Source organism: Balaenoptera physalus, assembly GCF_965194825.1.
Source record: "Balaenoptera physalus genome assembly, chromosome: 13".
Taxonomy (NCBI): domain Eukaryota; kingdom Metazoa; phylum Chordata; class Mammalia; order Artiodactyla; family Balaenopteridae; genus Balaenoptera; species Balaenoptera physalus.
Window position 1 is genome coordinate 15,696,582 of NC_138892.1, and position 11,756 is coordinate 15,708,337.

Consider the following 11,756-nt stretch of genomic DNA (forward strand, 5'->3'; position numbering starts at 1 on the left):
TAAGTTTTCAAAGGCTAACAATTTGTATTTTCTTCAACTTCTATGAGAATGTACTTTTTATTCACACAAGTATTAGATGGATTTTAGAAATGATTTAACACTTTTGGATACTAGAACATGTGAAATAGTCACAAAACCAAACATTTCATATGAAAAAACATTTATGTATATATAATCAAGAAGGATAGGCATATAATATTAATACAGAATTGATTATGAACCTATTATTAATATCAAGCACTGAACAGAGAATTGAAAGACACAGCAAGAGTAAGCTGCATGTAGAAAACCAGAATAAAGATTTTCCCATTTTCTAACATGGAGAACTCAAAAGGGCCAATATAACTTGGCTTATATTGAGTTATGATAGCTATTTGGTGCCATGCTGCCACATTTGAGAAAGAGATGGAATTAGGCCAAGGGAACTTAAAACTTCTACACTAATAGCTAAGATTTTTGGGGTGCTTAACTCAATCCTCAAAACAACTTTGTGAAAGAGATAATATCATTATTGTCATTTTGCAGATGGGGACAACATGCAATGTGAGATTGGAGCAATGTGCAATACACAGTGACATAAAAAGTAAATGGCTGAGCAGGGATAGGAATACAGGCGGTCCAAGTTCTTAACCTCTGCACTCTGATGTCTCTCAACAACAGCATAATAATTTAAATAACATCATTTTTAAGCTCTTACTTTATGCTAGGCCCTACAGTGAGACCATCTTATCTTTTATCTCATTAATCTTTCCAACAACCCAGTGAAGTTGGGTTTGCTATTGCCATTTTAAAGGTGAGGAGCTTAGACCTTTAAAAGGCTTAGATTTATCTTGTCACTTGTTACTGCTTTCTTTCCTGTCCCCATTGGGTTGTTGGTGTTAGGAGAGAGAAACAGGATGAATGCTTGAAAACATAGAATCTCAAGAATGAAAGGGGTTTAAGCAATAACTAAAGCCTAAGCCCTAATAGGAGCCTCAACCCCATTCTCCACTTTCTCTGACTGGCTTGAACCTCCACTAACAAGGTCATTACTTCTAGACCTTCCTCCCTGGATGGAAGATTAGTTCTGTTTAAGATTTTAAAAAGGAAAACCTTTCCTCATTTTAAAGAAGCTGAAGTAAAACAAGATGAAGCTATTAGCTAAGAGGAATCCATGGGAAAGATTTAAATTAAAAAGTTATGAGAGTTCAAGACTACCCCCACAGCTATCAGTTTTCTAAACCATATGAAGCTAAAGGGGGAAAAGGTGGAGGTATTATTTCACAATCCAAACAACTGGCAAAATGACTAGCAGAGATGGCCTTGCTTTAACCTTGAGACCCCTGTCAAGAGTACAATAGGTTTTACAGGACTTCCCTGGTGGTCCAGTGGCTAAGACTCCGTGCTCCCAGTGCAGGGGGGCTAGGTTTGATCCGTGGTCAGGGAACTAGATCCCACGTGCCGCAACTGAGAGTTCGCATGTTGCAACTAAGAGTTCGCATTTCACAACTAAGAGTTTGCATGCCACAACTAAAGATCCCACATGCGTCAACAAAACTCCCACATGCCTCAACTAAGACCCAGCACAGCCAAATAAATAAATAAATATATTTTTTTTAAAAAGAGTATAATAGGTTTTACAGCCAGGTCTGGAAATGGCATACACTAGTTCTGCTCACATCCCATTGGCCACATGCCAGTCACATGGTCCAACCTAATTGCAAAGGAGGCTGGGAAATGGAGTCTTCCTATGTGACTAGGAAGAGGAAAATAAATAGACTTGAGAAATGTATAGGTTATCTCTTTCCCCAATTACAATTATTTCTACAATTTTACCCCTAGATTTCCATTTAATATTTGAGGAGGCAATTATGAAAATGAACCAAATGAACTGTATCCCTAGCACCTACCACTATTCCTAACATACTGTAAGAGGGCAATAAGTATTTGTTGAGCGAACAAATGAAATAACTTCACACATTGGGACATGACAAGTTCATCACCCTATTAGTCTTAGATTTAGAAATATAAACAGAAATTCCCCTTGACCTGGCTGCTCAATGACTTCCATTTCTTCCCCAGAACTTTTATGGTAAAGAACATAGGATGGAGAAATTAACTCTAGAACATAAAACCAAGGGTTTGGTCTTGGCTTTGATATTTTCTAGGTATGTGGTCATTAACAAAGCCCTTCACCTCAGTGAACCTCAGATTCCTCATCTATAAATGGTGGTGGGAGAAAATATATGCCTATCCAGCAGTCCTTTCACCTTCTTCTTGAACAACAGAACCCCAGTTGTTTGTTGGTGTCAATGTGCCCACCCTCAGGGGATAATGATTAGCTTAAGCCAGCGATGGCACTAATTGATCTAAAGGTAAGGTTGTGATCAGGTTATGGCCAATGGAATTAAGAGGAAATCTGCTGGAGGCTTTCAGGAAAAGTCCTCCCTGATAAAAGAGAAAGCTGCATGAGAAGGACCTTTTGGCCCTATCCATTTCCTTCTTCTTGGAATTCGGAGATGTGAGATTGTACAACTTGGAGCTGCTGCAGCTTGCCTGGGTCCCTGAAAGGAGACATTGTATGCACACTAAAGATCCAGCACAGAAAGATTGGAGGGGCCAGGGTCCTCAATGGCATTTTTGAGCCTTTGAAACAAGCCTGGGACAACCTATTTCCAGTCTTGGAAGTGCCTTTCAAGAGTTACTTGAAAAACATGCACCCCTATTGTTTGAACCAGTTTATTTGCATATCCTGTTACTTACAGCCAAGAACATTCCTAACAAAGTAGATAACTTTCAGAGGTCTTTCCAGGTCCAAAGTTATCAGAGTATTAAACAACATTTCAAAAGGGGAGGAAAAAAAGGCAACTGTCCTGGAATATATGAAGGGATAGGAAAAGTTTAAAAAGAGGAAAAAACAATTGGAGGTAGCTAAACTTAGATATATCAACCAGGTGACAAGGATAGCATAAAGAGCTGAAATGAAAATTGGAATGCCCATAGAAACAGAAAATTGGGCCAGGTCTCTATGGAGGAGGGAAAAGAGCTGGCACAAGTTTGCAGGAACAGAATTAGAGGGTAAATAGAACCCGAACAAATGTACAGCTTTATCAAGAAACAAATCACCATAAAAAAGCCTTTTGAAATTACATTCAAAGTAAGTGCTGTCTTTTGATAAGTAAAAGAGTTCAGAAAACAAGTGACTTCAAAATAATCCCTTCCCATCTAAATTTTATGTGTCTATGGTTGATTTTTAAAACTGCCATCTTGCTAGAAAAGATCATCTATGAAAAAAAAAAAAAAGATCATCTATGGGTCAGATGGATAAGTTGCATGTCAAGCCAGAATAAGGAATAAAAGAGTTGAAGATTATCTACAATACTACAAAACAAAGCTACTCATTATTTGTGTCTGATTCTGTGGTGGCATTAGCCTTTTTGGTAGAAAATCTACGAGCAAAATACCTGATTTTAGTACTCCATGAATATTGATTTGATCTGATTCTGTATAACATATTTTTAGTGACTGTTCTCTAGTCAGAGCAATAACCAGAAGTGATTAATGGGCAGCAGTGGGCAATGAACAAACAAGAACACTTCTGGGGTCTTCTGGAAGCAATATAAAGACTTCAGGTCCCACTTTGAACAACAGGTCAAATTTACAACCCTGTATTTGAGTGACATGCAGAGTGTTATAATAAAAAAATGACCAAGGTTTATTGAGTGATCACTATGTGCCACACATTGTACATTCATTTTCTCATTGAATCCTCATAATAGCTCTCTAAATTAGGAATCTTCATTATCTCCATTTTATAAATGAGGAAACTGAGAATTGGGTTAAGTAACCTCCCCAAGGTCACTCAGAAAGCAACAGAACCAGGATTCAAGCTTAGTTCTATCTGACTGAAAAACCCTTTTGTTTACCACTGTACTACACTGCCGCTCAGGAGAATAAAAAGAAGAGGAAAATGAAAAGGAAGAGTGGGTTCAGTACAGTCAAGGCTAGAAGAAAGTTGCTTCTCAGCTAGGCAGGATCAAAAAGTGTAGGCTAGGAGCAGGAACTAGAAATTGAACAAAATCTTCCTTGGAGATTTGAGAGAATTGGGGGAGGGAGATGACTCAGCTTGGAACTGGGATAGAAACAGGTAAAACTGAAAAATCAAATACAGACTTCTAAAATAATCAGGGAGAAAAAGAACTGGACAAAGAACAGCTGAATTCTGGTATCCAATGTATCTGGATTTCTCTGGTAACAGGAAATCTCAAAACAAGTTTTTACCTCCTGTACTGGGTTTGTCCTAATTCAGCTTTTTTTTTTCATATCTGATGGAACTCTCATTCTGCAAAAAGCAAAATATTTGATGAATGTTTCACTTGCCTTGTTAGCAATTTCTTCTTTTAGAAGATCCAGGGAGCAATGATGAGAGACATGTGACTGGATGGAGAGTGTGCTGATGAGCTCATATTTACAAAGGGCATGTACAAGAGGAGGGATGAGGGACACAGAACCAATCTGAATGTGCAAAGACTAGCAAAGGCCGGTAAGAATAATGTCCGAGAGGCTAAAGCCCCGAATCTCTAAGGCTTATTTAAAAATGCTAAGAATGATAAAAAAGGATTCTTGTAGTTTATACAGAGAATAGGCCTGCTGCTTGGGGCTGGAACCACAATGTTAATAGATAAAAAAAAGAAATAACAAATGGAAACAAATGGTAAAATAAAATTAGAATAATATGTTTACAAAGGAACTAAGAATGAAAATGTGAATGGGATCTAGGGGGACCAAAAAGATGGTGCAGAAATCCTGCGCTAGCAACAGAGGAGTTGTTACCACACCTAGGATTGAAGGGACTCGAGGAGAGATGACCAGAACCTGGAAGAAGAGAGGGTCATATAGAGCAAGGAGGCTTGAGAGAGAGCAGTAACCTTCAGTGGAGGGACGTTGCAGGAATGGGGTGGCGGTAGGGGTTGCATAAGTCCCTGTCCTTTCCCTCCAGTCTCCTGCAAGGACTCCCCTTGGCCAAATCCATCTAGGATGCAGAGGGCAATGGAACCATTTAACGTAGAACGTACAGGGAAGCTCCTAGGGCACAGAGCAGAGCAGAAAATGGTGAGAGTGATCTAGGGGGGGTGCACAGGAGATGGTTAGCATGCAGCCTCAATGACACTGTGCTTCAAAAACTACCACATGAAGCGGGTACCAAATGGTAACCACCAACGCATCTTTAAAGCACAGACTTCTCAGCATTGCTCTGGCTTTAGCCACTTTTGCTTCGCTTAGCTATTTTATCTGAGCCAATGAGAATGGTGCAACACGCCTCTAATTCTGCAAATATTCCTGGTACAAAATGCCTTCTTTCTAGATTGCTGCAATGGAACAATGTTTTTAGGCCTCTCTAGGTTTTAGTAGGGTGAGAAGAACCACATGCCTGATTACTTGGAAGCCTACAGCAGAGACAGCTGCCACCAAAAATGCATGTTTCCCTTCCATTATGTACCCTTGGTAGTGGGAAGCAGCCACCCAGCCAGGAACTACATTACCCAGCCTCACGTTCCTCTAGATGGGGGTCAGGTGACTAGTTCTGGCCAATGAAATGAAAGGAGAGGTGATGTGTGTCTCTGAAGAGCCAAGACTGTTAGGTAAGCAGTGTGACCTATGCTCACTCTCTTTGCACAGTGACATTGGAGATCAGGTGCAAAGATTGTGGTGTCATACAGGAAAGACCCTAATATCTAAATCACTACTCACATAAAAAACATCCAGTCACGTGACCAGGAATAGCCACATTTTGAAAGTGACCAGTAAACTTTTATTTTGGTGAGAGTTATTGGTTCTTCATTATAGCAGTTAGCTATCCTGATTAATGTAAGGCACTTTTCTCTGTAGTTACCTCCTGCAATCCCACTTTCAAATTCCCCACTCTTGGCTTCAAATTATAATAGCTGGAATAAAAGACTGGAGTAGAAAATTGTCTACTTGCTCCCTCACCAAGATTTTTCTGTTTTGACCACTTTGTGTAGGAAATATTTGCATGGATTTTTTTTTTCTGTTAGGGGACATCCAAACTTTTTTCTTTTTTATGCAGTTCTGGAATCGTATAAAGAATACAGTATTTGGAGTATGAGTCCAAGTTCTACCACTTACTTATGCTGTCTGACCTTGCTCAGATCCCATCAGCTCTCTTCTCTGTCTAACAAGGATATTAATAATGCCTTTCTGTCAGGTTGTTGTGAGGATCAAATAAGATAAGGGATATGGAAACATTTTGTTCACAATAAAGCTTTAGACAAAATTAGTTCTCATCTCCAGTAACAGGGAGTCAAAGTTGCATTTGCCCTCTTAAGTCCCTTCTCTCTGGTCACGGTGCTGTCAAGTTAAATCCCCCCTCCTTTTCTCTCAGGTGGTCAGGTTCACTTCCTTCCATTCTCTCTCACCTCTATTAACAGGAAAGTAGTTTTTTTCACTGTTTGGAATTTTTGCAATTTGAATTTGGCCCAAGGAAGAATGATTTTAAAAAATGAGTCCAAAACAAATGAATAGAAATAACTTCCGTACATCTTGGGGCCATGGTTTACAATACAGCTCATTCTTTGCCCTGGCTCCCAATAGAATGTTTTTTTGTTGTTTTCAATTTCCTCTGTGTTTATAAGTATGATTTTTTTTAATCACTGGGTTTGGTTTTTTTTTTTAACTCAAGACATAAATAGTGGATCTAGTTCATTCCTATTGTTTTATAAATGAGGAAAGAGAAGCCCAGAGATATTTCATGACCCAGTTTAAGTATCACGTCCTCCAATAAGTTTTCTCAGTTTTCTCTTCTCCCTCACAGGCTGAGCAGGGTACCCTTCCTCTGCCACAGAACTTGGTAATAGACAGAACAAGATTCTGAACTCCTTGTAGGAAGGAACCAATTCTTCTCTGCATCCCAGGAACCTCTGACCTCCATGTAAATCTCCAGCCATCTTCTGCTTCTATTTCATTAGCCCAAACTGTGTCACATGATCACCCCTAGCTGCATGAGAGGTTGGGAAAGAGATTTTTTTAACTGAGCACATTACCTCCCCTCAAAAACCCAGGGATCTGTGAGCAAGTAAGAAGTGGGGATGAATATTGAGTTGGCCACTCACAGTGTCTGCTGCAGTCTGTGACATAGTTGAAGCTTGATAAATATTTGTAGACTGAATGTCAGCACTAGGCATTCAAGGCTGAATGAGTAAACTAGCTCATCCTAGTGGGAGAACAGGGGCTGGGACTTAGGTATGCTGAATTCCAACCCAAAGCTCTTTCTACCACCTAGTACTGCCTCAATATCATAAATCCAGTAATACCAGTATTTGGTTCTGCATTCTTTTCAAGAATCATTGTTCTCTCTCTCTCTGCAGTATCTGAATACCTCTAAAAGATATGTAACCAATCCTATTATTGGGGGTTTTCTCTCCAATTCCTCCTTAGTATTCACTCAAAAACCTTAGTAACAGGAATGTGACATTGATGGAAATCTAATAAAAATAGGTTGTTCTGGGTTCTGTGGGGTTTTCCCAGTTTTTGACCTAACTTACTTCCAGACTCAAATTTATTATGACAGGTAACTTTCTCTCACTCAACACTACAGAGTTATTAATAACTTGCCCTGCTGAATAAATCAGAGACCCTGAAAAAATGTGGAGTAAGCATTTGTTATGCATATATGGGATTTACCAAGTTTCCACATTTGAAGGTCTAATATTAGGATTTACATATTGTGCAAGGCTTTGCAAAGCAAAAGACATTTCACATCTTCTAGACTTTGAAAATAGGGTATACTTTGCATGCAAACAAGTCTGAGTATAGTGATTTTGAATAAATCACCAAGAGACAAGGTTTGAGTAAACTATAAGAAACATATTTCCAGGATAATTTTAAAAGCAGAAAATAAAATTGGATGCAAGAATTTATATGGATTAGTGGGTGAGGAATTAGTAGGCTGTGCTTTAGGTTGGGTTCTGCTCATAATTAGCGGTGTGACCTTATGGAAACCCTTTAACATTTAGGGGCTTCAGTTCTGTAAGAGGAGAGGGTTGTACTAGGTGATCTTCAAAGCCTTGTTCATGTCTAAATTCTGTGATTCCATTTCTTATGCAATGAGATCAAAAGAGCTAAACTGTGAAGTTATATGATGGCCAAATCCTGAAAAGGGCGCACTAACCTTTTGCCACTGTTACCCTTGGATTTAAGGCTGATATATGTATTTTTTAATTTATTTTATTTATTTCTGGCTGCGTGGGGTCTTCATTGCTGTGTGCGGGCTTTCTCTAGTTGCGGCAAGCGGGGGCTACTCTTCGTTGTGGTGGCTTGTCTTTGTTACAGAGCACGGGCTCTAGGCGCGTGGGCTTCAGTAGTTGTGGCACTTGGGCTCAGCAGTTGTCGCTCGTGGGCTTTAGAGAGCAGGCTCAGTAGTTGTGGCGCACGGGCTTAGTAGCTCTGTGGCATGTGGGATCTTCCCGGAGCAGGGCTTGAACCTGTGTCCCCTGCACTGGCAGGCAGATTCTTAACCACTGCGCCACCAGTGAAGTCCCAAGGCTGATAAATTTTTAAAATTTATTTATCACAGAATTATTATTATTTTGGCATATTACCACTTGTTGGCAATGTACAGATTTGGAATCATCAAAAACATACTGTTTTGAATTCTACTCTTTTCACTTAACATTTATCATAAATATTTGTTCATATTTTCAGTCTTCATAATTATGGTTTTAGTGGTGCCATATTATTCCACGTGGCTGATAAGCCACAAATTTGGAGTCATGACTCTCTTCCTCTCGTATAACCCAGTTCCACAGCAAATCCTGTTAGCTCCACCTTCAGATTATATACAGACTCTGACCACATCTCACCATCTCCATGGCAACCATCTTGTCCAAGCCACCATTATCTGTTGCCCAATTTACTTACGTGGTCCTCCACCTGGCATCTTTGCTTCCATGCCTGCCCACTACAGTGTGGATGCCACACACTGCATTGGAGAGATCATTTCAAAATATTGTCATATCTTGTCCCTCTTTGTCTCAAATCTCCCCAATGACTTCCCATCTTACTCAGACCAATCCAAATCCTTCCCATGACTTTATAAGGACCTATATGATCTGGTTTCCCTTCTACTTCTCTGGCCTCATCTTCAGCCACTGTTCCCCTTGCTCACTTTACTCCTGCCATACAGGCCTCCTTTATGCTCTTGCCAAACACGCTCCTGTCCCAAAGCCTTTGCAATCACTGCAACCTCCCTGACATATGCCATTTTCCCACATATCCTCATGGCTCCCCCTCTCGTTATTTTCAGGTCCCTGTTCAAAAGTCACCTCATTAAAGAGGTCTTCCCTGACCACCCTATGTAAAATAGCAACCTCCCTCAAACACTCTTTTGAGTCTCTTTATTTTTGTTTATGGCACTTATCGCCACTTGACATGTTATTTATTTGTTTATGGCCTTTCACCACCACTACCATCTCCCACCAGAAATGGAAGCCTCATGAAGCCAGGGATTTTGTTTTGTTCACCGCTGTATCCCCATGCCCAGGACAGTAGGTGGTCAATAAACATTCGTTTGATGAATGAATTAAAACATTTGATAAATGTAGGACTTCAGGTATAGATTTGGTGGTGGAACACTCAGGAGAGAATCTTAGGGGATGAGGCAAGACAAGGAAAAGAGATCATATCATGAAGATCCCTGTGTGCCATGTTACAGTTTTAAATTCCATCTTTGCCTAAGCGGGAGCCAAAGAACGTCTTTAATCAGGGAAACAACAAAATCATATTTGCATTTAAAAAGTAAACTCTGTCAGTAGTGGGGAGAATGCATTTGAGATGAAGGAGAGAAGGCTGTAAGGGAGCTAGCTACTACAGAAGGCACTGAGAAAGGGAATTCCCTGGCGGTCCAGTGGTTCGGACTCTGTGCTTCCACTGCTGGGGGCCCAGGTTCTGATCCCTTGTTGGGGAACTAAGATCCTGCAAGCCAAGGGAGCAGATGTGGCCAAAAAAAAAAAAAAAAAAAAGGCACTGAGAAAGACCATGCAAACCAGAGCCCAGGGAATGAAAGGGGAAATAGGAGGAGGGGACAGATTCAAGAGATATGAAGGAAATCAGAACAGTGGGATTTTAAGATCGGTTGTGGAGAGGGAGGACAAGAAAAAGAATAATTTCCAAGTTTCCAGGTGAATACCTGGAGTGGGTGAGGTTGCCCTCAACAGAAAAAGATGGAGGAATAGATTTGAGGGGAAAGATGATGAGCTCGGTTTTGAACTTAAGCTAGAGGGATCTCTGAGTCTTCCAAGTGGAGTTGTCCAATGAGCCTTTGAATATATAATTCCAGATCTCAAGAGAGAAGTTTGAGCTCGAAGTACAGATTTGGTAGCTTTAGCATATGGTCATTGGAATGACTGACATTCCTCAGGAAGTGTGTTGGAGAAAGAAGAGAAGAGGGGTTGGGGATAGGACCCAGGGGTCAGGGAGACAATGGAAAAAGAGTTGAAAGCTAGAAGCAGGAGGGAGTCAATGATTTTAAGACTACAGGGTGGTCACTGGTGCCAAGCTATAGGAGTTCAGGAAAGACATGTACTGAAGTGGAACCCTTAAATCTAGACATTGGGAAGATCAAAGGAGACCTTGATAGGAGCAACTTCAGGTTTAAAAACCAAATTGCAATGAAACTACCAAGAAGGAAGTAGAAACTAAAGGCATAGCTAAGAATCATGGGAGAAATTTACGTCTTTTTTTTTTTTCCTCCATTTCCTATAACCCAGACCTTTGATGTAGCTGAAAGAAAACTAATCAGCTGGGGGAAAACCACTTATTTTTGGTGCTGACCTAACTCTGCCAAGTGAGTTTGCATGCCTACCCACTCAGCCCTAAGAAATCAAAACAAAACAAAGAATGTTTAAAAGAAATTTTATCTGTGTTAGAGACAGCAGGTATCTACCCATCATCCTTTCTCACCTTCTTCATCAGTAACAGAATTCTGATCTTATTCAGGGCAGCAATATGTTTAGCTAAAAGTCTCCTTCTCCCAGCCTCCCTTGCAGCTAGGTATATATAAATGTAAATCTTTGGGTGGGGCTTTCAGGAGAGCTGCTTCAAGAAGACAGCTCAGCAGAATGAGGCCTCTCTCTTGACCCTTGCTCTCCCTCTTCTTTCTTTCTGGAAAGAAGATGTGATGGCTGGACCTCCAGTAGCAATATTGGGCCCATGGAGCTACTTTGAAGAGAGAAGTTGCAGTTGAGGATGGAATAGCAAAAAATACACTCAGGTCCCTAATGCTGTCACAGAAATACCATCTCTTCTCTAAAATGTTTGCCTACAGGCTTCTTGTATGTGAGAAAATAAACCCCTATTTGGTTGTAGTTGGGTCTCTGCTATTAGCAGCTGAACACAATTCCTAAATGATATGTCATCTTATAGTACACCTGACTTTGAATTCCTATTCTGTTCAGGCCTGCCCTTCTCCAAGAGCTGTCACCAAAGTACTGCACTATTAAGAGCCCTGAAGAAGCCAGGTGCTTGAGAAACATACTTACCTGGTTTCTGATGCCTAAAATTCCTGGGATAGTGGCCAGAGCCTTGTTTTACCACTCAAGATAGGGCTTAAGTTGCAAACACCCTTGAGATAGATATCTCATGGACTAAAATTTATTCTCTGAGCTTGTCCTGGGTTTTGATTGGGGCTGAGGAAAGAACATATGGATGAACACCTGGGGAAGAGGGAATATCAAAGGGAGAGGAGTTCATGGCAGAGACAG

The 11,756-nt window shown here is 40.4% G+C and overlaps 1 long non-coding RNA gene across 1 annotated transcript in view; it reads right to left on the minus strand.

Annotated features, from left to right (window-relative positions):
• The window catches only part of LOC309640624, an 85,305-nt gene that overhangs the window by 30,500 nt on the left and 43,049 nt on the right, over window positions 1-11,756 (minus strand). The gene's annotated exons all lie outside the window — the stretch shown is intronic.